This window comes from Pinus tabuliformis, chromosome 4_2, assembly GCF_031772625.1.
Source record: "Pinus tabuliformis cultivar Carrire ecotype Pingquan chromosome 4_2, CPIR1, whole genome shotgun sequence".
Classification (NCBI taxonomy): domain Eukaryota; kingdom Viridiplantae; phylum Streptophyta; class Pinopsida; order Pinales; family Pinaceae; genus Pinus; species Pinus tabuliformis.
Window position 1 is genome coordinate 980,296,823 of NC_142304.1, and position 26,394 is coordinate 980,323,216.

At 39.6% G+C, this 26,394-nt stretch overlaps 1 protein-coding gene and 1 pseudogene across 3 annotated transcripts in view; both read right to left on the reverse strand.

Annotated features, from left to right (window-relative positions):
* Positions 1–26,394, reverse strand: part of LOC149172951 (coilin-like) — a 373,642-nt gene that overhangs the window by 305,475 nt on the left and 41,773 nt on the right. The gene's annotated exons all lie outside the window — the stretch shown is intronic.
* On the reverse strand, positions 1,985–26,381 carry LOC149172952 (developmentally-regulated G protein 3 pseudogene; annotated as a pseudogene).

Genomic DNA, 26,394 nt, shown 5'->3' on the forward strand with positions numbered 1-26,394 from the left:
AATTTGAAGGAGGATCATGAAGGAGTCTACAAAGGATGTGCATTGGGCAAGAATACCAAGAGACCATTTGGAAGCAGTGCTTCGCGGTTGAAAGAAATCTTGGATCTCATTCACTCTGATGTGCGTGGCCCTACGACTCCAAAATCACTTGGAGGCCATCTATACTATGTCACATTCATAGATGATCATTCAAGAAAGACCTGGGTTTACTTAATGAAAACCAAGGATAAAGTATTTACAAAATTTCAAGAATTCAAGGCTAAAGTGGAGAACCTTACAAAAAGAATAACCAAGATACTAAGATCTGATAATGGAGGAGAATATACATCCAAAGAGATTATAGCATTCATAAGAAGTCGGGGGTTAAGAGGGAGCTGATAGTTCCATACAATCCCGAACAAAATGGAGTTGCAAAAAGAAAGAACAGATTCATTGAAGAAAGTGTAAAAGCAATGTTACACGACCAAGATCTACGTAAGTTTCTATGGGGTGAAGCAAAAAAGACAACAATCTACATTCAAAATCGATGTCCTCACAAATATCTAGATAACAAGACTCCCAAAGAAGTTTTCACTGGGAAGAAGCCATCTATAGATCATCTCCGAATCTTTGGGTGTCATGTGTATATTCATATACCGAAGGACAAAAGAAAGAAGCTAGATCCTTCTAGTGTGAAGGTATATTTGTTGGGTATAGTAACTCATCGAAAGCCAATAGAATCTGTGAGAAATATGGACACCACATTGAAGTTAGTCATGATGTCATATTTGATGAGAGTATAGCATTCAAGAAATCAAAAGAACTTTCTATAGATTCTCATGACGAAGAACTTCCGATATTTGAGGAAGAAGTTGACAAGGAAGGAGAAGGATCTCACCATGAGGAAGAAGGGCCTAGTGAACCTGTTCAACCCGTGGTCATTCCAGAAACAAGGAAAAGACCTAATTGGTTGAAATCCACACTACTTGATGCACAAGGTCATGGGGCAACTCAAGGATCATTTAGAAAACGTAAGAGACCCAAGAAATATTTTGGGTATGCTGCATACATGACAAAATTAATAGAAGCAGAACGATCCACCTTTGAAGAGGTTATAGAACATCGATAATGGAAGGATGCCATGAATGAAGAGTATCAATCTATAATGAAGGATGGAGTCTGGGAGATCGTACCTAGATGCGAAGACAAATCTGTGGTTACTTCCAAGTGGATCTATAAGATCAAGCATGCAGCTGATGGAAGTATAGATAAGTATAAAGCAAGATCTGTGGCTAGAGGATTCTCTCAACTTGAAGGCATTGACTATGAAGAGACATTTGCTCCAACAGCAAGATATACAACGATTCGATCATTAGCCTCTCTGGCAACATCGATGGGATGGAACATCCACCAAATGGATGTCAAGATTGTGTTTCTGAATGGCACTATAGATGAAGAAGTCTATATAGAACAAACCTTGGCATTTGAAGTCAAATATAGGAAGGCATATGTTTGCAGATTGATATACAAGAATATAACAGCAAAATAACTCTGCAAAGCTATTACTAGCATCATTGATCCATTGTTCTTGCATCCAATATAGAGATCCCAAATTATCCCCTAGTGGACTGAAATATGGGTGTCTTTCCGCATTATAAACCTCATGAAGCACACTGTATCCATATGTTGGAATTTGAGTTTGTTTTGACACTTCAGCTGACATATTTCGTTTACCACTAAGAAAACGTAGGTCAACATTCTGGTTTAGACTTCACCTCTTTGAATACAAGACAATTGGTGAAGCTTCAAAGTAATAAAAGCAATCTAAGATATCAAGGAAAGTATCCTTTCCATCAAAGGTCTCTAGATCAAAAGAGTTTAGCTCAATCATTTGGGTTTTCAATCTAGTTTCCAACATCTACCAATATCATAATCATATGTTGAAAGAATTGGCTCCTCGATTAGGGCAACAATCTCGTTATCCAATGCAGGATTCTCTCCATGTTTATATCTTTTTTATAATCTGAACAACATCCTCATCCTCTGATTCATGATCCTTCCCAACTCTTTGTGGTTTGTGTTTTGCGCTAGAACCCTATACCAATGCATATTTAAATTGTTTCAACATATCCTTGTGGATTCGAGTACAAAAATCTTCAATTGTTCATGATTTAGATGAAAGAATAATAGGACCTTCATAATCCGGATTCAATCCCTTGGGATTTGTATATATTCAGGTAAAATTTAAGTACTCCCATATCTTCTCCAATAGGCCATCCAAATTCCATTCCAGGTGGGCACTGACTGGGCAGTAGTGAGGCAATTTATCCAAAATCTCCAATTCCTCGAGAGTTATCTGGTCAATCTTGTTAACAACATAAATGCAAGGCATATATATGCAACTACCTTCAATCATATCTATAAGGTCATCTGCAGTTGCATCATAGTGAAGAGAAATATCAACATTATGAATCTTGTATTCTCTGCAAATTTCCTTAACAGTCTCAAGGTCCAGGTGTGTGTTGGCCACAGTAGATGTGAAATTTATTCCACCCTTGTCCTTCTTCCTAAATGTCAAATTAGGAGGTTCCTTGTTCAACCTGATTCCAAATCCTTCAAGCTCTTTTTCTATAATGTGCTTGTGAGTAATGGGCTTGATAACATCAAGAACTATCAAAATACAATTGCAAGTTCTTGCAATACTGATAACTTGCCTTCCTCTCCCTTTGTCATCTTTTGCACCTTCAATGATTCTTGGAAGGTCTTGTAATTATAGCTTTGCACCTCTGTAACGAATAACACCAGGAATGCATGTTAGAGTGGTGAATTCACATGATGCCACCTCAAGGAAGGTACTTGTCAACTTGTTCAGAAGAGTAGACTTTCCAACTGATGGAAACCCCACAAGTCCAACACGAGAATCTCCACTTTTAGTAACATCAAAGCCTTTACCAGCACCTCCTCCTCATTTTGTAGGAGGAGCAAGAATTTATCGTCGTAATTTAGCAAGCTAGGCCTTTAGTAAACACAAATGATGAGATGTAGCCTTGTTTTTTTGTGTTTTTTTCCATATTATATGCAGCAAGCAGTGCAAGGGCTCCTTCAACACCAATAAGTAGACGTCTTCCACAAAAGCTTTTTTGTAGCATTCAAATGGCATTATCATATGCCTTTTGAAATGGTATAACCCTTATTTCACCATTGAAAATACAACTGCGACCGTCGTATATATATATATCTTCATCGCATTGTTTGATATATATATCTATCGTTGTTTTCTTTTGACTTGGCCTTTGTCATATGGGACCTAGTCTCATCCTTGTTCTTAAGTGCCTTGGTTGCCAAATATGCCTTGGTTTTGCCTTTAGCCGTGACATATGCATGAACTATTCATTGGAAGGCAACGATAGATGTATGAAATATATTGGTGGTACCTTCTTTATATAAAGGCCTGGGATATAGTTTCGACCTGTGCGTTACTATCAAAAGTTGTACTATGCAACGCCACTTTAACCAAAAGATGTGTGATTTCAAGAAGAGTAGTCTCCGTTGTAGCACGCTTTCAAGCTTTGGTGCAAGTCACAAATTGCGATAATAGTGCTACTGGTGAGTGGAAGTGCGACTTGAAACAGGGTTTGAAACCAAGGCTACTCACAATTTCAATTTGTAGCCTCACTGCAAGTTATCGGTGTGATCTGCGACCTATTCTTAATCGCAATTTGAAGTTGCATCACTGTTCGTTTTTGGTAGCATCAGATGTGCTCTAGCCATGAAAATTGGTGGAGAGGCTAAGGCACATGAGTTCTAAAGAACCCAAAAACCGTTTGGTTAAATTCCACTTGGATTGTATTTTATTAAAATAATTAATATTTTTAATGGGATTCCTAAGTCTAAACTTAGGAAAATTAAAATATTAATGGGTATTAATCAAGTATCAAGTCATGTTTTAATCTTAGTCGTTGATTAGAGACTTAATCATGGCCATTGAAGTCTCAACGAGAAAAGTATAAGGAGGCTTGGGGTTCATTTAGAGACACACACACAGATTGAGGAAATCGATTTTCTAAAGTGAGAAGTTCTCAGGAGGAAAATCGATTGGGAAGATCTTGCAGCTGAGGGGCAGTGAGAATCTGGGAGGACTTTCCAAAGGGTACAAGGCAGAGAGAGGACAAAAGACGTCCAAAGGAGGGCTGACGCTAACATACGCAGTGCTAACACAGAGGCAGCGCAATCAGTGAAGAGAAGTTGAGTTTCTGCAAAGGGAATTTGAATTTCAGTTGCCAGAAGCAAGGGTGTGAGACTGGGAGGCAGGAAAGACGATTTCTTACCAGCGAAGGATCCAGAGCAAAGAAGCAGCGTAATACCCAGGAGGGGTGACGCAAAAGCTGCCCAAGCTAATGCAGTTTGATGCAGAGACCATCAGAAGGTGACGCAGAGCCTCCCAGAGCTACGGATCAGTCACTGATTCTCCAGTGACAGGGTGAGATCAATTCACCAGTCTATTGTCCAGTATTTTCTCTATAAAGGATTGCTAGTTGAGCATCCTAGATTTGTACTTAGAATTTTCTCCTTCATAATAATAAATCCTCAGAGTCACTGCACTGGCTTTCCCGCATTGGGTTTTTCTAGGGACTATTTTGTACAAAAACAAGTGTGTCCTATGTATCTTGTTTTTTGCTCAGTTTCCTTGTTTCATGTAAATCAAATTTAAAGTAGTGTAGGCTACAAAAGTAATTTGCTTCAGTATTCAGAGAATAACTTGATGAATGTGTATTAAAATCAAGTAGTTGAAGTAGATTCAGATTTGTTGCAGTAGGGGTTCCTTGAGTATTAGGAATTTTCACAATGACAAGTCGCATCTTGGGGTTATGATTGTGATGAAAAAACATGACTAGGGATCCCACGAGAAAGAGAGAGAACAAGCAAGGGTCGCATAATTCACTCGTAGTGGCACTAGGGATTAGGGACGTGATTTGCAACCTGAAGGGGCAGAGATTACCTACGCTAGTCGCAAATCTGAATTCCTGTATAAAACCAATCGAATCAAATCGTATCACAACTTGCGATAAAAGGCAATGAGCTTCGTATGACAGATATAGGGCTTGAATTACATGATTGGATGGAGGGTGTTTTAAACTTTGAACCATTGATAGGGGTGCAACATAGAACAAGACGATTCACATAGTCTTTAAGCTAAAACTTATTTGATTTCAGCGATCAAGGAACAAAAGGTAGAGATTCTTAGCATGAGAATGATAGGATGGGACACGAGAAAAATAAGAAGAAATGTGCATTGAAGAAATTATGGAAAAGGGTAGGCGAAACGATCACGTGCCCAGTGAATAAGAGATCACAATGAGGAATTGAGCAGTGACTTTATCGCGTGCGATGGAGATAAGGGAGGTTGCATGTCACATTTCTAGAGCACATTGACGTGTCACTTGCGAACTAGAAATGCGACTTGCGATTAAGGGGTGTTAATGAAAGTCGTTTCTCGATATATCTTGGAGAATTGGTCTCCAAATATGACTGCAATTGAGACCGAAGATGTTGCATCTCTTTCAACACATTCATAGAAGTTCCGATTCCCTGTTACCCACCACTTGTGGGTGACATCCATAAGAGAAAAATTTCACCTACATTGTCTTAAGTAGGCAGTTAGAAACCCCTTGTAGCCACTAGATAGCTCAATGTGCCACCATCTCTACCACCTGAGTGTGAAAATTCCAAACTGAAACCCTATTGCAACAACTGATATTATTTCTCCTAATTGTTAATTAATTAACAACTTATCTACTAGGCGAATATCGAAATAAATACATTGCAACCTTCACAAATAAAATACTGCAAAAAAATAATGTGCTGGAAACTGAGAAATGCTAGCACACACCACCTAAAAATAACACAATTGTTTTTGGACAAAAGTCCCTGGAAAAACTCAACTTGGGAAAATCGGTGCAACAGATGACGGTTTTATTATTATGCAGTAATGAAAACTCTGAGTACAATTCGAATGCCTAAAACTGGCAATCCATAGCAAAAAAATTTGCGCAAAATACTGAAGGGAATTTCCCTTCTCCCATAGCCAATCTCTAGCACGAGTTGCCTTAAGAAAACTAGTCATCCAAACCCCAGTGTGAGCCCTTCTGCGTTGTCTCCCACACATGTAGCCCGAAACTACCTTTGATGAAGTCGTTCTTCCCCCAGCTGCTGAGGAAATCATCTTTCCAACCTTCTAGAACCTCTGCCCGACCTCTGCAACTGAGAACGATTTTTCTCACCAGAAAATCGATCTTCCTCGTTGAAGCTACTGCATAGAATCGTTGTGTTGCCTCTGTGGGATAACTTACCCCTCTTGCTGCTGCCTCTCTGGATCTGGAAATATTTCCTCCGGACTCACTGTCCCTGCCCCTCTCTCACTACTTTGATCTCTACCTATCTCTTCCGCAACTAATTGTTGCTACTCTGGAAATCGATCTGCTTAAAAATCGAACCTCTCAAGTGTTTTCTCCAACACCACATCGGCCTCCTCTTATAATCCTTTGTTGGAGCACCAACGGCCAAGATTAAAACTTAATCAATGGCCTTGACTTAATTAATACTGATTAATTAACCATACTCCCTAAGTTTAGACTCAGGAAATAATTAAAAATTGGTTAATAATCTAATTAAGTCATTTCTAGGCGGAATTTCCAGAAACGATTGTTGGGTTTTGGAGATCTCATGTATTCTAGCCTATCCACAAAATTTCAAGGCTAGAACACATCTAATGCTACAAAAACTAACACTTCTTAGAGAGGAATGTGTTCTAGTGCCACTGCACACCCTATCTCTGCATCATCTCCTATCACGTTGTTGATGTTTGGCCATACTGCCCACCAACCACTGCACAACTCTGATATACACTGCATCTATGTTGTTGACCCTGCTGAACTGCTGCTAACACTACATTTGCACTGCAACTCCCTCTCATTTGTTGTTGCTGCAACTGCAACATCTGCAACTGAAAAGCATCCAAAATACTGAATCAACAGTGATCAATATAATGTATCTGTCACCCGAGTCTCTCACTGCAGCTAGTATCTGCATTGTCACTGAAGAATCTGCGTTGTTGTTGACTCTACATTGTGCCAACTGCACTGCTGACAACTCTACACTATGCTCCCCAGCATCTGACTACTACGAGTCTCTGCAACTGTCACTCTAGCATCTGACTGCATCAACTGTCATTGATCCATCCTGCTATTGAATATTGTGGGCCCCCGTAGAAAGGAATTGATCCATGAGATGGACTCCTCAAGGATCTTCCCCATCTGTAGCGATTTGGCGCTACAGTACCAAGTCACCCCACCTCACTCCTAGAGGTATATCTGCAAACATTGCGAAGTCTTCCTCCAGCCTGGAGGAAAGACTATCGATCTCTGTTGAAGCTGCTAGTTGGTTTTGCTTCTCCTCCTTGTCCTTCTTCCTAAGAGGACAATGGGTACTATAGTGACCAAGCTCACCACACCTGAAGCACTTGACCTTCAGTAGGTTCTTCTTCTTCCTTTGTTCCCCTTGTCCCTGACTGGGACCCTTAGATGCGAGGGCCACACTCTCCTCCTCCTTCACCATCTTATGTCTGCTACTGCTGCCACTGATGGAGCTCTTCAATAGAGCTCGCCTCAACTCCTCCTACTACAAATCGGCCCACATCCTATCCCACCTTATCAAGGTATCTCTACCCAAGATACTTTGGATGTATACCTGCCACTCCTCTGAGACATTGTTGAGTGCCAATCGCACTAGCTCTGTGGGTTGAGGCGCTGCCCCAACAACTGACAACTGGTCTCGAACCTCCTGAATCTTGGTGAGGAAGGGATCTATGCCTTCCCCCTTCTACATCCTAGTGCATCTCAGCTTCTCCTCTAAGTACATCTTTCGCTGCTTAGAAGTACCTTGGCATAGCGTGGAGAGTGTCTCCCACATCTCTTTGGTTGTTCCCTTGGCCGCTATATGTGAGACAATATGATCCCAGACTCTGTCTAGAATCAACCTCTTCTCCTATGTCATCTCCTTTTTGTACTCTTTTAGCTGATCTGCATTCGTGGGAACTGCTACCACTGCACCAATATAGGCTTTTAGGCCATATTCATCTAGAAGGAAGATGACGTAGTTGGAAGCTCCATCCAACCTGTCCTGATCACGACAGCCCACCAGTGGCCATCTCAACAATCTGTCGAAAACTTTCTCTTTCCTTCCGCTCAACTGCTACTCTGTTATTCGCACTCCCTTCTAGAGTGAGAAGTTCTGCTCACAACCACTGTCGATCTGCAAGGAAAGTCGAACTTCTTGAGACTAGAAGTTCCCTGAGGAAAATTTTCCCTTTGTGTGTGCTCTTCTCTCTTCCACCCCGATATTGGCTCTGCTCTAGCCAACTGCTACCAAAACCACAGCATATATCTAGAGATCTGCTCACGAAAAATCTTAGTTGCTCTATCTGCCTCTGGAATCAATCGATCTAGTACGATCGAATTTTTCTGCCCCACTTAGAAAAATCGAACCTCCACAAGTAACTCGGCCTCTTAGCAGAATTACTGCATTGCCCTTGGGAATTTCGGCCTGCTTCCCACAGTGAGCAATGAAATTCCTTCTCTTTTGTTTCTAAGCTCTTCGGCTGATCAACTGCGCTCTGATACCATGTGAAAATTCCAAACTGGAATCCTATTGCAGCAATTGATATTGTTTCTCCTAATTGTTAATTAATTAACAATTTATCTGCTAGGCAAATATCAAAATAAATACACTGCAATGTTCACAAATAAAATACCGCGAAAAAATAATGTGCTGGAAACTGAGAAATGCTAGCACACACCACCTAAAAATAACACAATTGGTTTTGGACAAAAGTCCCTGAAAAAACCCAACTTGGGAAAACCGACGCAGCAGATGAGGGTTTTATTATTATGCAGCAGTGAAAATTGAGTACAATCTGGATGCCTAAAACTGGCAATCCACAGCAAGCAAATCTACGTGAAATACTTAAGGAATTTTCCTTCTCCTACAGGCAATCTCTGGCACGAATTGCCTTCAGCAAACTGGTCGTCCAAACCCCAGTGTGAGCCCTTCTGTGTTGCCTCTGCGCTGTCTCCCACACTTGTGACTTGAAACTCCCTATGATGAAGTCATTCTCGTCTCCTTTGTCCAACTTGTTGGTTAACCGTGTATCCTAGTCCCGTGGGATCTCCTTTACTTGCTACTATATTTAGGAATGGCATTACATGGGAAATCTCGACTTTGGTTGCCTGGTCCCGTTTCCCGACACCACATACCACCACATTATAACCCCTTTCACCATATTTCCCATCCAGGTCCACATTTATCCATTAGGTCCACAAGGAGTTAACCTCCCCCTCCCCTTGTCCACACTTTGGGTCAGGCCTGGAACGATGCCTCGAAGGTTGATGCAGCTAAAAAAAAGTAAAAAGCATAATTCGGCCACTCCCAACAAGAAATATACCATAAGATGCAAAACATGGTTAGGACATATAAATTTAGCACGTGGGAAAAAGCAAACATGAGCTCTACCCTCTCTCATTATGGCCATCAACCTCGTTCCTAGAGTCCCTATATGAGCCCCCTACATCATTAAGGAACCCATGATTGTCCCAAGCCCTATTGGGCGATGAACTACCCAACCTTAAGTGGGGGAATTCACCAATGTTGTTAAAAGCGCGAGCGGGATTTAATCGGCGCCGGGAAAAAAGCGGGAAAAAAGCGAGAAAAAAACGTTTGGCACAAAAATATTCATTTTTTTTCATTTTTTTTCAATTTTTTTAATATCTAAACCATCTACAACATAAAATAAATACATTGACACATAAATATGATAAAAAAACTAATATATAAGATGTTTAATATCATTTCTAGCGCTAAAATCACACATAACATTGAATCATGTCCTGAATAGTAAGTCCTGAGTCCCAACTCAGCCTCAAAATATCAACAAAAAATATGATAATGTATCTCATCATGTCATAATGTCATATACAATAAAATGAAAGTCTAAGACTCTAATCCTATTGATTTCCTCTGCCGCTCTTGCGAGAAAATGTCACTGCTTTCCCTTTCCCCCTAGATGAAGATGTTGGTGCCTGTGCTGGTGGAAATGGCAGTGGAGTCTGACGTGCTCTAGAAGCTGAAGAAGTAGAAGTAGCAACTACTGTAGGTAGACGGAGACCACGTCCTCTACTGGTGGTAGTGGTAGCCCGGGTAGGCGGTGTCACCTCCTCCTGCTCCTCCAACTCCTCCTCCTCCTGCTCCTGCTCCTGCTCCTCCTCCTCCTCCTCCTCCTCCTCCCCCTCATCCTGCACTAACCAATCATTAGTGGGATCCATGAGAGGCCTCTCGGTCTCAACCCTCCATTCAACAGTGGTGTCAATCCCATCCAATGAGATGGCATCCATATCAGGTGTCTTCTCTAGTTGCCTCACCCACAATCGAAGATTGTAGTAGACATAGACCATGTCATTAAGTCTATGGGACTCCAACCTGTACAAAGTTCATGAAATAATAATTAATAATTAATATTATAAAAAAAATATTGTTTAATGAATTCAAAAATTTATTTGGAAATTTGCAATATTTTAAATGTTTAAGTGTTAAGTTGTTAACCTATTGCGCTTCTTGTTGTGTATTTTTTCAAATACACTCCAATTGCGCTCACATCCCGAGGAGCTGCATGTTTGGCTGAGGATGCGTACGGCAAGCTTTTGCAAAAGGGGTACTCTGCCAGCATACATCTTCCACCATGCGTCTACAACAAAATTACAAATAAAATTTTAAATAAACATAAGAAAAAAATGGAATTTGAAGAGACAATGAAATTTGAAACAAAGTTACAAAGTACAAACTAAAAAATACCTGGCATTTTAATCGTCCTATCAGTGACAGCCATCTCAAAGCCAAATGTGCCACCTGACATCTTATATGTCTCAATTTGTTTAGAGATCTCTATACGTTGTTCTGGAGATCTCACCATCTTCTGGACACAGGTTAATAATCCATCCACGATCTCAGCATCAAAATCAAACCCACATGCATAAGAAAATGCAGGGTTCAGGAAAAGCCCAGCAACATGAATGGGACGATGGAGTGTGTTGTTCCATCGCTCATCAATCACTTCCCATAGAAGGAGTTGTCTCTGAAACCCATCATCTCCCTTATCATCATAGTAGGACCGAATGGCTTCTTTGGCCCTGTCCATGGCTTCATACAAATAGCCCATTGCGGGCTTCTCACCATCAACCAACCGAAGAACCTTTACCAAAGGTTCAGTAACAGCGCACACCTCCTGCACTCCCGCCCAGAAGTCTTTCTGGTATGAAACTAGTCTGCACACGGCCTCTCCTTCTAGTTTGCGGCTCATTGACGAAGCACGCCACTCCTCTGAAAGAAACATTCTCTTCAAATCCCACATAGAATTCAAGAGGGATTGAAGAGATATGAAACTCGTTGCAAACCGTGTAATGGCGGGGCGCACCAACTCTTTGTTGTTGGTGCATTTTCTCATCAAGCTAAGCACAGATGTGTGATTGTAAATAAATTTTGTGATGCTTTTTGATGAGTCAACAATATCTTTGACAAAGGGAATTTTCCCTATGTCCTCTAACATCAAATCAATACAATGGGCAGCACAAGGTGTCCAAAATAAAGTAGGATGCCTGTCCATAAGCATTCTACCAGCAGCAACATAATTTGCAGCATTGTCCGTTATGACTTGGACAACATTTTCTGCACCCACCTCCAAAATAAACACATCCAGCAAATCACATAAAGTTCTTGCATCTTTGATTTGATGAGTTGCATCAATAGATTTGATAAACATAGTCCCCTTGGGACAACTAACCAAGAAGTTTATAAGGGTTCTCCCCTTTTGGTTAGTCCAACCATCTGACATAACAGTGCATCCTGTTTGTGCCCATGATGCCCTAAAATCCTCCAATCTTTGGGTGCAGTCACGCTTTTCCTCTTGAAGAATCCGGCCTCTGAAATCATGAAGAGAAGCGATTTTGTACCCCGGGCCAACACTGGCAATAGCATCAACAATAGGTTGGAAAAATGGATTATTCCTTACAATGCTGAAAGGAATATCACTCCAGAGGAGAAATTTTGCCATCAACCTATCAGCTTGTTCTTTTTCAGTTCTTTTTAGCATTGAACCGATAGTTGGTTGTGAACCAGGTGTGGTTCGAGGAACAAAAAATGATGATGCAGCTACCGGATTGACTGACGCTGCAGTAGAACCAGTGCCACTTGGCCCACTTCCTTCAGCTGACCTTTTTAGTTGCCTTTTGAGTTCTTCTTTGGCCTCTCTAGTGTGCTCTGATTCTCCCAATGCTCTCATGGCTCTTTGGATAATTTCAGGATTTGTATTTATACAGGGCCCCACATCACGTCCAGGGATTTGTGCAAGGTGGAACTTCAACCTGTACACCCCCCGCTTATCTCCTTTCCACACAACTTGCAATTCAAGTTTTGTCTATCATTCGGAGCTTTAGGTTCACCAATTCCCAGAAAGGATCCAATTTCCTTGGCATGTTTGTTTTTGAATTTTGAATTTGCAAACCTATGGAAAAATAAGGATTAGGAAATAGGAATTTAGGATTACATAATACAAATTACAATTTAGCATTTACAAAATTACAAGTTAATTATTTCCAAAATCCCAATTTCCAAACCCAAGTTACCCAACCAAATGCCAATGGCAAATGCCAAAAAACAATGAAAATTCAAAAAACATAAACAATGTTTAAAAAAAATGAAAAAATAAAAATAAAAAATTGGTTCTCATAGTCATAACAAATTACCCATCCCAAATCAATGAAAAATTACAAAAAATTCTTTAAAGACAATGAAAAACAAAGTTTTTAAAGAAGCAAAACAAAAAGAAATTAATCTACATACCGTTTTCATGGACAAATTGGTGATCTTGTCTTGGATTTCTCCTAAAAACACTTGGATTCGCTCCCAAAGTCGACCCAAACCCTTCAGCTCTTCTCCTTCAGCTCTTCTCCTCCTCCGCGCGGCGACAGTCAAATGACATAAAAAAAATTCATTTTTCCCTATTAAAAGCCCGTTGCCCGCGCCCTCGGTGATTTTTTCGAAAAAAATCGCTATAAAAAAAATCCGGCGATTTTTTGGGATAAAAATCGCGTTTTATGCGGAAAGGTGAAAAAATCGCGATTTTATCGCGATTTTAACAACACTGGTATTCACTAGTACATCATTCACATCATGCTCTCATCCCCTGGAGCCTCGAGGAGTTATCTATAAGAAAAATCAATAAAAGGAAAAAGGCATATGAAGAAGGGTGGAAAAACAAAGGTCAAGGTGACTTATGTACCACAATTTCTCTCTCCTACATTCATACACCCAAGTGTCGGCTTCCCTCGTCATGGCTACCCTTGTACTATGGCATGTGGCTTGGAGCCTTCCCCTGACGTCCCACTCCATTCCATCATTATATATCGGGACAACTGCCACTTAAGGGATGTACCACGTCCCTGTCACTCCCTTAGAAGTTGAAACCACTTAATAGGGTCCTTGATTAACCTCCTTCTTGAACTTGGAGACACTTCTATGTTGTAAAGCCCATTATGGAAGGGCATGCCACTATGAAATGTCCACTTGGTTCCATGATTTGTAAGCTCATTCACTCAATTTCATTGATGACTTGTTGTACTGGAAGGTGAGGAGACACATTGGATCATATACAGGATTGCAGGTGGTTCTTCATCTTGGGGTTTGGTCTCCCTGTACGGGGTCCAAGCCCTCTAGAGGGTCATATTGGCATTTGTAGGGTGAGCGTAGAGAGCCATGGGCCTCCACTATAGCAAAGAGAAAATAGCCACATCATGGGACCATTCAACTCCACTCAATGCTCGCTCGTGTTCCATTTATTTAACGATGATGATGTACCTAGACCACCTTGCCCAGTCGGCTACACACTTGGCAGTTGTTCCAGGGCCCAAATGAAGATGTGTCTCACCATGGGAGACAAAGGAGACAAAGGGATGGCTTGCATCATTGTTCCAGCCCTTACAGATGGGATACAGGCTTGTTTGATCCCTTGGAGAACCATGAGGATGTTTTTGTGCCCCCATAGCCACTTGGGCTCACCATAGGTGATTTGCTTGGAGATCAAGGGGCCACCTCCTTCATCACTATTTTTGGAGCCCCTCCATCCATTTTGGCACATGTTTGAATTCACTAGGCCTTCCAACAACCCTCCTGGCTATTGTATTAATATTTCGGCCCTCCTGAGAGGCTTATTTTTCATGTTATGGAGCTATTTGGTGGCCTTGTCACCAATTAAGGTGTTATTTTGCACATTAGAGACACTTTTAGGGGTTTGTTAGGCTAATTAGACCCATTGAAATATTAAACGCTCATATAAATACAAGCGAGGCCTCATTTGTAACTGATCATCAGTTGGATTTGGATCATTTTTTCTTCTAGAATTTCGCTATAGCTACTGAAGGACGAATTGGAGATTCTTTAAAGCATTTTGATGTTTGGGTTAATGCTATTCTATTTTGGAGCTTCTCTCTTGCAATTGTGATGGATGGATGTACTTTTTCTAACATGTAAGTTTCACTTTTAAGTGAAATCTTCATTATATGTTTAATGTATGGAATATTGCATCATGATGTTGCTTGTGCTCTAAATTATGCGAAAATATTGTATCACTTTGGTAGTCTTTATCTATTGCATGTGTTATTTGTGGGGCACGAAAAAGTGAATGTTCCTAGGGGTTGTCTTTGAAAACTTAACCCTAAAACTCCATTATTTGACAAGTCTAAGTATAAATCCTTGTTGTAGTTGGATAGTTGCTTCATTAGGGCATGTGAAGCTGCAATTAGGCTCCTTGATAGTACAAAACCCTAAATCAATCTCATTCCTGACTCCATTCTCCCAATAGACTAGGCATTGGTCCTAGATCCTTGGTGATCACATTAACTTACTTAAATATCATTCTTTCACGTCTTTTCTTCCTCTTTTCTTTGTCCCCTAAGGATAAGGATATTTTCTAGCGCTTGGTGCGAAATTTTAGGGAGGAAAAATTTCATGATTTCGTTCGGACAAGTTTCTTCATTTATGTCTCCTCTAAGCATCATCCAATTTTGAACGAATTCTAAAGGAGGAATTTCAAATAAATTGATGCCCTAGCTATCACACCAAGAGGGAACCCTTGAAGCTCCTTTGACTTGGGGATTTCTTGAAGGTTTGCATTTTGTAGTTCATCATTCAAAAACTTTTCTTTTAATTATGGGTGATCATTGGATGAGCCTTTACCAAGGTATATCTCTCAACCCTTAGTCTCTTATATATGTCTCTCAAGGGGCTTCGTGGAATGTCACCATAGCTTCTCCCAAAGCTCACACTTTAATTGAATTTTTCCATTGAATGAGCCATCCTTGCCACACTTTGAACCCTAGTATAAACACATCAATCACAAGTGAGGGATTTTGGATGTTTTGATCTTAGGCATTGATCATTTTTTAATATTCCTAAACTTGAGGTCATCCTTCCCTCATGCGTTTCTTAGAGAGCCGTTCTTTTTCTTCTAATGCAAGCAACCTATCTGAGCCTCTCCTTTGAATGGGCACTGGAAATCACATTGTGCATCGTTATTGATCCCATCATTCTAGTGATTTCCCTATACCAGGACATTTTGCTAAAATTCCGTAAAGAGGAAGGGACATTGACTGAGGTGACAGTGGCTCCTTGCCCCATTGTTGCCACTTGATCCATTAGTAGTCCCTTTGGAACCCCTACTAGGACACCTGCTAAATTATGCAATAACAGTATTGATACCTCTCAAGGTCCTCCATTAAGGATTTTGCTTGATGTTTGCTTGTCACCTAGGGGTGATTTTCATATTTGTCTTTTAACAACATGTGTTCATTCACTAATGTTGCAGATTCTTCCTCCACAAATTCCTCTTGCTGGAATAACACCATCCATAAGGGCCTCAATGCAAACAATTTTATCTCTCTACTCTGGTGTATGATGCTATTGCACTCTCTTTCACATTTGTGAAGTTGAACGTGGTGCAAAAACTGGCACTCTTATGTTGCTTTGTTTCTGAGACAAATGCTCGAGAATGTCAAGGCTAACATGTTCAGGCATCACATTTTTTACAATTTTTTTGTGAACCATTTCAATTTAAGAACGGTGGCCTTTGGACAATAGATAGAAACTCCATTGTTGCCCTGCAATTTCTACACACGGCTATATGTAGAATACCAACTTCACTCAGCATGGTGATGGCCAACTAATTAGCATTGTTTACATTGCTACTGAATAGAATGTCCAAAGGTTTCCACACTACTGGGCACCAGTCTTCAGTTCCATACTCAACAAACCATTTGAACCGAATAGGTGAAAATCTAATCAGGCATGAGATGCCAAGGTTCAATTGAGATGAAAGAATTTTATTGCTTGTGTCTTTATCTTCAGTTGTAAATCATGATTTTGGCTTGTGACATCTTGATTGCTATTAAAAGGCATATCAATATGCCTCTCTAGTGTGCGAATTTCAGCGCAAACATTTTCTTCTACCACTATGACTACAAAGAAATTGCCACTCATATCACGGCCTTCAACCTCAATGAAGCAGCTGCCAATGACATTCTCTGAGGACTAGAAAGAACTCTGACACAGGACCTGTGTGCATCCCTCAAAATCATCGCTTCCATCAAGGAATGGAAAACCAATATCTTGTACGTATTCATTTTAAGCTTCTTGGATTATGTGGTTCCCTTAAAAGGAACAAAGAATCTTTGAGGTTGAACTCGTCAGATTATGGCCTTTAACCACAATATGTGCTTTCTTGCCAGCAGGAACAACTATGGGCATAACACTTTGAAGTAACCAGCTTCCAATTTGACAATGTTTGGATGATCAAGATTGCATAAAACCAGTATTTCATGTACCATAAATCGCATACTTTCAATAGAAAATTGTCAAAACATACATTCTCCAGTGCAACAATTTTCCCATTATCAAGATCACGAGCTTTATACACATTGCTGTAAGTCCCTTGTTCAATGTAGTCAAGCCATAAGATTATGGAAGGAACCTAAAATTCTATCATTTTGGGAAGCTACAATTTACAACGACGCAGTTGTCGAGGCTCGGGTATATAACATGGAAACAAAACCTTGGTAAAACAACGATGAATGATCCTGCTACAGCATTGTATTTAAATTCATTGATGCCCATCTTCTGCAATGGATAAAATGGGTTTCTTTGTTGCCATTTTGTCTCCCTACAACAATGCCTCATAAACAACTCTCTCGAAGCTTGGGACATTTTGCAATGTTGTAAATGGATCACTAGTGAACCCTGATGTATATTCAAATGTCGCTCTCCTGGTAGTGTCAACTTTCAATTAAGAATTGCTTCTAATGGAGTGAGTCTTATGGTCAAATCACAGCTTCACCCAAGACCTAAACATATAGGACATGTATAAGAATAGTACTTACAGCTTCTTAAAACAATGTAACTTTCAAATATGAAATCATGATTAGAGAAGCAATACCAAAGGACCTTTTGCGAAATTGATTGGATGAAAATGTTGAAAACCCTAATGATGAAGAAGAATCAGGATCCGAAAGCTTAGGCCACATGTGTTAAGACATTGAACAGCATAGGTGGGCTTGAAATTTACATATATATAGATTTGAAATTTTGGGTGTTGTTGTAGTGGCTACAACACATTCCTTAGACAAAAAAATTCTCCATCATTCTAACTCATCAAATTTATTTTTAAGATCTTGATTCTCCAAATTTTCTCATATTTTTAACATTTGATTTGTTCAAGCAACCATTGATTAAAGTTCCTTACTTGAGAATTTTCTTTATCTTTTTTTGATAAGTTTTTGTTGATTTCCTTCTCGACATCTTGAATTTGTGATACCTAACCGTTCTCTTGATATTTTTCTACCTCAGTTTTTAAACAATAAAGCTTTCTCCTTGACATTCTTGTAGCTCACTTGATAAATCTACACATTGTGTCTCGAATTAGATGTATGCACTTGATGTCTTTTATCCCTGATGTCATTGGCTGAAAATAAAATAACAAATACCAAGAATTCAATTCAAGGTGTGAGAAATCCCATACAAACTCTCTCGGCACAATCAGTGGCAAATAAAAATCCATCACCTAACTCAACATTTACCCCTACAAACACATCTAACTCAAATAAGTACACCCCAACAACCCAACAACCCCACAATCAAATTTTCCATCAACACTAGTTTACACATGACTTAATGCCCAACCATTTATTCTCCCCAGTTTGTCATAAGGTTATCCAAGGATTAAAATGGAAATGTGAAGAGGGCAATGAAACAAGTGAAATCACAATATGGATGAACAAAGAAGATTATTACTTTGAACTACAAACCGTACAAGGCAACATCAAAAATTAAAATCCCTTCTATGCATGTCAATGGGCTTGCATATAATTCGTTAATGTGACAAAAATCAGAAATAATTAATGTTTCCTTTTAACTAGGACACATTTGAAATTTTTTATTTTTAAATTTCAAAATATCAAGGAAAAATAAATGTTTCCAAAAATAACCTAGTTATGTCATAGAGTGTTGTTGACAAGAATGCCCATGAATGCAAAATTTTGGCAACATGAGTGCTGACTACCAAGTTTAACAAGAAAGCAATCGAAACAATCTTACATAGATAGACTAAAACATGTTACAAGGACCAATATAGATATGTACAATATTATCCCTATAGATGATGTTAGAAAGAAAACACACTGGTTGAAAATAAACTAACAAAACAACTATCAAGGTTCTATGAGACTAATGAAAGAGGTGACAATGGGGAACATGAACCCTACCTTCATGGTTCACCGTAACAACCTAAACTATCCAAATCAACACCATGTTTTGGATGAAGAAAATTCTAGCCATTACACAACAAAGCGAGGGCAACAAACATGAGAATTTGAGATTCATAGATAAGGACAATAGTTGTCGCAAATGTGTAGGAAAATTGGTCATATGACCACAAAGGCATATCAAACCAATTATAACTTTGCAACATCATAGATGGAAAAGAAGTAAAGATTTTTTATGAAGAAGATAGTCTGGATTTTGATGATGACAAAACCACACTCAAAATAACATTAGCTACAATCACATGCACTAAGCAACCTCAAAAGAAAGAAGAAGTGTTGCTACAAAAGAAACCTATAGGCCCAAAAGAAGACATAAAAGAACCTATAGCTAAATAAACTCCACCTAAACATAAAAACATCAATAATCTCTAGGACTCCAGAAACAAAACAAAAAACCTTTGATCTTGTTTGCTACAAAAACAAGAAAAATGGAACCTAAGATCCTAAAACTCAAAGGAACCATAAAGAAAGAAGTGCCAATTTTGATAGATTATGGAAGCACGCAATTTTGATGATATCATTGTCGCAAAAAAAATTAAACCTTTTTGTATGCCCTATTATCCACCAAGGGACCTCAGGGGTCTTATGTTGCTAATTGCAGAAGTTTTCTTACTCAATCCCTTCAGATTCAAATAGTTCTCTCAATTTCTCCTTCATATATATGATTGTCCTTAGTTATGGTATATCAGATGCTCCACCTACTGACGGTGTTGAATGCTGCCAACATTGTAAGGGCGCACTCTGAAGCCTTGATGGGGAATCATCCATTGTTCGGAAATGCATCATGCGCCCTCCAAGAGTGCAAGGCGCACTCCTTAAGCCTCTTTCCCCTTCCATGTTTCGAACTACGCCCTTCAAGAGACTAAGTCTTCCTTTGAGCGCACTCCTTCAACTCGAAGAAGTGCACCCTTCTTGAGTGCATAGGCATACCCTGAAGGCCTTAAGCTTCACCCTTCAACCTTCCCCAATGCGCCATGCGCCTTCCTGACCCTTTGAGTGCATGAGCACACCCCGAAGGCACGAAGCCCATCCCTTCAACCTTCAGACTTGCGTCATGCTTCCTTCTAGGCCTCTTGAGCACACCCTTAAGACCCTAAGTCTCCTCCTCTCAGCCTTCAAGAGTGCGCCTTGCGCCCTCCATCTCTCCCTTGAGTGGACATCGCACTTGGTAAGCCCGAAGCCTTCCCCTATGTCCTTCAGACTTGCGCCATGCGCCCTACCTTGACTGTCGCCCCCTCTTGAACGCATGAACGCATGTCGAAGCCATAAAGCCTCCTTTTGCCCCTCTTGAGTGCATTAAAAAGGCATAAACAGAAAATTTGCATAAAACATGGTAGAATAGGAGATTTCTAGGGCGACGGTTGCTTGTCATGAGTGATTGCAGATACAGGTATTCCAAGAACATGGCAAGCACATATGAGGAAGATTAGGCAAAGAGAACAAACAAAGGAAGCATGGAAAGAACGAAGAACGCACTTGGATCTTGATGACCAAAGCACCCCGAACACTCCATTACATCAAATACCCTTTGGAGGGTAGAGACATCAATGATCGAAGTTGTTTGAAGAACAAAGATACAAGTGGCAACCATGTCACCACTGAAGAAGTCCATGTCATTAGTCACTATTAGTCCCAGTCATCAAAGATAGTGACATGTCACGTTCTCATCACATGATGATGTGGAAGTCATGATGTATTGTTGTAATCATTGTAAAGACAAATAAGTGGAAGTCCAAGAGTTGTGTATGAACTAAAGAGTCATGGAAGTCCAAAAGACACGTAAATATCAAAAGTCATGTGTGATTCCAAAAGTCATTTGGAATTTCAAAGTTTGTAGAAGTCCAAAAGTCACTAGAAGTTGGAAATTCAAGAGTCATGAGGATATGAAAGGTCATGCCTCAAGTTATAAATAGATCCTCATTTCTCATGTAAAGGACTTTTAACCTTGGCTTCTCCCACAAGGCATTAGAGAGATAGAGTTAGTACTTTTGGGGAGCAAGTAGTGGCTCTAATGCTCCACTATTGGAGCTAGTGGTGTTCATTGTATTTATGTATCTTGGGACTTTTGCTTAATATCAAAGCCTTCCAGGCCAACACATTTTCACACATGGATTGTGAATGTTTCTAAGACTATTCTTTGAATGTTTATGGTTCATGTTTGCTTTCATACATATTGGAGTAATTGAACTATTTTGGTGACTTCGGTGCTTACTTATTAGAAATGTGTTGTTATGTTTATAATGATCGTCGCATCTATGTGAACTATTTCGCTTGATGTCAGACGAGCCTTTCTCTTTCATGTGTGTCTCCATTAGGGTAGTATTATTACTTCTCTCTTAGAGGCTCACTTTATTTTCCCCTCTGCAGTAAGAGAACCTTGATACATCTGCAATTGAACATTCACAAGGCGCACTCGCTTTCTCATTCAAAAGGACATTTGCGCTTCTCTCTCATTCTAACAGTTAAAGCCAAGGCATATCTTTAAGTAAACGGTAGTCAATTCATATTCTGGATGGGACTGCTACACCAAACAGTGCGAGGTCTAGTTGGGACCTTATATTGGGGAGATCCCCTGTATGTTGGTGGTATCTAGCACCGTCAACATTCTGGCCCTAGAATGTTGGTGGCATCCAGCACCATCAACACCACCCTTCCTTCTCAATTTGACAAATGCACTTATGGATGGTACATTTTGTTTTTAGTATGCTCTGTTCGATGTTCCATGCATTGGTTTCCTACTTGGATGTGGTGTTATATCTTCTAAGTCATGCCATCAAAGTGGTAAACACTAAATGAGATCCAACAACACTTCATAATATTGTAGGATTCACCATTTGCCTTCTCGTACCATGGGGGGCATAATATTCCTTTAGAAGTATTGTTAACTCTAGGTCAATTTGTACTACTCAGACATTAGTTGAGGAAGGGTCTTCCACATCCTAACTATACTTAACACTTTCTACCTTCCCCTTTTCACTCCATGCCTTCCATTAAAGGACTTTTCCATTCATGTTTGACTTGCCAAAGATGACCAAAAAGGCTTTGAATGAAGAAATCTGAAGCCGTTAAAGCCAAAAAGGTTAGAGGTCGTGAGCCAATAAAGTTAAAAGCCAAAAATGTAAAAATTGAGCAATGCCACCTCACTGTGAGGCCAATGGTAACCTCCCTCCTAAAGCCTATATAAATAAATTCCTAGCTCTTCAAAGTTAGTTAATCAAAGTTATAAGACCTATATATCATATCATATGACTTTGAGGGTCATCACATGAACCTTTCCCCTTCCCCCTTCCCCCTTCCATATTTATTCATCACATCACCTACCTTTTACTTAGGGACTTGGGAAATACACTTTTTCCTAGGACATGACACATACAAATACACCACCTATTGGTTCACCAAGAAGTTGGACGCAACACTACAAGTGGGCTCCTTCCATTGGGATCCATGCACCATGCCTTAAGATCTGTGGCACTACATTGGGATCCATATACTTGTATTTGGCAATATCTATTGACATTGGGATCTATGTCATTTTTCTTCGGATCCATGTGTACTTCATTAGCATATGTGCCTCACATTGGAATCCAAGACAATGCATCAAGCAATGATACTGATGCCACATCTTAACAATTTCCATATGGGCCTACAAATACGGCCCCCTAACCCAGTTGGACACCTTCACTCAATTGCAAACATAATTATTCCACCTTGGACCACGCGTGGGAGCTTGTTTGAGATGCTTAAGGACTTCTAGGAAGTGGTCACAAGTTGTTAAATTTGTTGCAAGTGATGTGGCATTGACCACATTCCCTAGTTGAGGAGCCACAAGTGCAATGAGACATTGAATGCTTACCTTGGGTGTCCCACGTGTGGCAAGATGTCATGCATGTGCAGTTTGTTACATCTTGAGATGATCATATTCACACTTTTGGGAGTTAGTTGGAGGAGTGCCCTAGTATTTGGGCCAATTGTTGATCATTTCTTCATTCATCTCTTAGATGTTGGCATATTTTAGAAAAGGAGCACTTGTCCTAGCCCCTCTAGACCACACGTGTGACCCTTTGTTGCACATTTGACCACTTTTTGTAAGGGACTCTTGTATTCGAGGATAATGAGCGTGGATTTTGCCCACTTATTATAGTTTGCTCATGCTTTTCACTTGAACTAATGGTTTTCCCTCATGGTTTGAGCTAGCACGGTGTATTTACACCTTGTGTTGAGGAGCTTCATTATCAATATATGAAGGGTGCCTCTCATTTTCATTTGTTGGAAATTATTGAAAGTCCTTATGCATCTATATTCTTTCTAACCATTGTTTAGAATATTTTCCAAGGGTGTTATGAACATAAATAACATAAACATACTTGTGGGTTGCTACATAAACCATCTCTCTCTCTCTCTCTCTCTCTCTCACACACACACAACTACCCTACCTATCTATGGATCAAAAATGCACAATGGAATCCCTTATCCTCCTAGCAACCGGATTATAACATTGCCAAATAACCAACTAGGGGCTACATCTGTTGAAGGAAATATAACAGGTTCGGTCTTCATAATTGTACTTTTGATATTTGTATTTATTCAAGAAAAGAAATATTATTTTTATAATATCTCAATGAGTTTCTTGCTCATTGAAATAGGTCTAGCACATGTTAAAGTGTTATAGGTGAGTCAAAGAGTCAAAATAAATTATGGAAGACCGTAAGGGCATGTTACATCATGTATATTTTATGTATTAGAGTTAAAAGAATACCTCCGAGCAAAGTCAACAAATCTCCTCCATGCAACGACACCACCAAAGAAGCAATCTGAATTATATATGTCACGTGAGCCTCAAGTCGACCTAAAGGAGGGACAGTCCTCTATATATAGAGGTTGTCCACTCCTCAAAAGACAACGCAATCCATCTCTGAAATCAGCGAAGGTAGAAGCCAAGAAAAGGGTGAACGAAGGACGAAGAAAGGGTCTCCAAGTGCAGCGAAGAAGAAGGGTACACAACCGAGCCTAAAAGGACCATTTCTAGGGTAGCCATAGTGACACGTGCGAGGAAAAAAGGAAGGTTCCATGTAGTCATAACATCAAAAACTCACAGTTGATATACCTCACTATTTGGGCTAGTAAACTAGCCCTATAAGGCCTCCCAATCAAGCGAAGAAGAAGGGCACCCAAGTGAAGGAGAAAAAGAGCCTACAACATCAAGTAAACCACCACACATGCGAGAATTTAGGGTTGTGGGGCAATCATATCAAGTCTACACCTACACCTTGAAGAAGGAGCTCATGTGGTCAATAAAGAAGGAAGGGATCATCACAAGGAAAGGGTCTCATCAAAGGTGTCTCCTTTAGAGCAAGTATAACAAGGTCTACCAACAGTTGAAAGAAGAACGAAGTGCCGGAAGAAAAAGGACAAAGTGATGGGGAACAAAGTGCAGGAAGGAAGAAGGACTTGACTTGTGCTTGGAGGATATTCTTGTCAAGGGTCTAGGGTTTGGCATTGATCAATAAGAAGCTTCAATAAAAGAAATTTACCAAAGGGTTTTCCTCTCAAGAGAAGAGAGGTTTTGGCCCTAGCAGAAAGCCAACATCTTGTGTTCTTGTTCTTATGTTTTTGGTAGCAGTTTGATGAAGTACACACACATGCATTAATAAGAAGAAGAAGATTAAGCTATCAAGAAAATGTAAAAAGACTCCACAAATTGTTATCAAGTCAAGAAGAATCACACTACATCTAATTGCCCTTGATTCTTTAACAACATCTGGCTCATTCAACCCTTAATATGAGTTACAACTAGACCCTTCTAGAGGCTTCTTCATAATTCCCATGTGGCTAGCCCCATTTCCATGAGTAACAAGCGCTGACATGGCATCCTCTCAAACTATGGTGGTCAATTAAGATAAGCCAACTTCCAGGAGGTATAACTTTCTCAAACAAACACTAATTGAGGTGATTCTTGCATTATTGGAAAAGTATTAGTGTGTATATTAAGGAATCTAGGTCCATAGTAAAGTTGGGACCACAAAAAGTGGTCATTTAAGGCCTCAAAATGGCTCCTAAAGTTTTTCACCCTAAATTTTCGAAATTAGGAATGCCAAAACAATGACCCTGCAAGCTAATTTAGTGGCATCAAGATGGATGACAAATAGTATATCGACCCAATCTGGATCATACCTCCCCATTTTAGGAGGCTTTTGGCCCCCAAAAGCTTTTACTGAATGAGATGGGGAAATTTTTCCTCTACCTTCTCCTTGGACTACCATTTAGCCTTAGATAGAAGCTATCATTTCAATTCAATCTGCCAAAGTTCATGTTGCCCATGTCTTAACATTCTAGACCTCTTCTAAAGGTGAAGGTGGAAAATATCCAACAAGTTTCAAATAGGGACTTACCAATTTAGATCCATCTTAACCACAGATCTACCAAGCACCAAGAGGGATCAAATATCTTGACATACAAACCTCTTTTAAAGTGTAAAACTTGAAAAAAGGTTTGCACTTCAAGAGACCTAATCCCTCTTATACTTCATAAATCGGTGGTTAAGATGGATCTATATATGTATATATATATATATATATGTGTGTATATATATATACAAATATATATATATATATATATATATATATATATATATATATGTCATGTGTAATTTTTCATTGTTTAAATTGCATTTTTGAATGCATAAATGGATACAATGCCCTGAAATTCCCCTTAGGCACTTGGATTGTGTAAACTACACAACTTAAATTTTCAATTCTAACAAATATTTGCAGTAAACATTTTCAATTCCCTGTCTTCTTAGATGCAGTAAAAATTGCTTCTCTCTTAGATGGATTCTCCTGCTCTATTCTCATTTCGTAGGTTGTAAGTATTCCATGCAGCTCGTCCATGTTGACATTTTCTAAGTTCGATCTTTCTTCTAGCACTGATACTTTAGCATCAAATCTCATCGAAAGTGATCTCAGTATCTTTCGAACAACCATCTTGTTTTCCATTGGTTCTCCTAATCCTTGTATGGTGTTTACTACTTCATCAACCTAGAGAAAATAAGCTGCAATATTTTCATCTTCATTCATTTTCAACTTCTCAAGTTTTCCTCTTAAGGTTTAAAGCTTAGCCTCCTTGACCTTTTTTTTCCCCTTCATATATATTTTCAAGCTTATCCCAAATTTCTTTTGCAAATGTGCAATGCATTACTTTAACATACATCAACTTTGTTAGGCCATTCAAAATAACATTCCTAGCTTTAGCATTACTATCATAAAGCTTCTTACCTGCATCATCTGTTGGAGGAGTCAAGGGTTCTTTATATCTAGTCATTACAGAGTGCCAAACATCATATCCTTGTGCTTGCACATATGCTTTCATCCTTCCACTCCAAAGTGCATAGTTTTGTCCATTAAATATTGGAACTCCATTCTTTGTGCAATCCATGATCTCCCTTCTA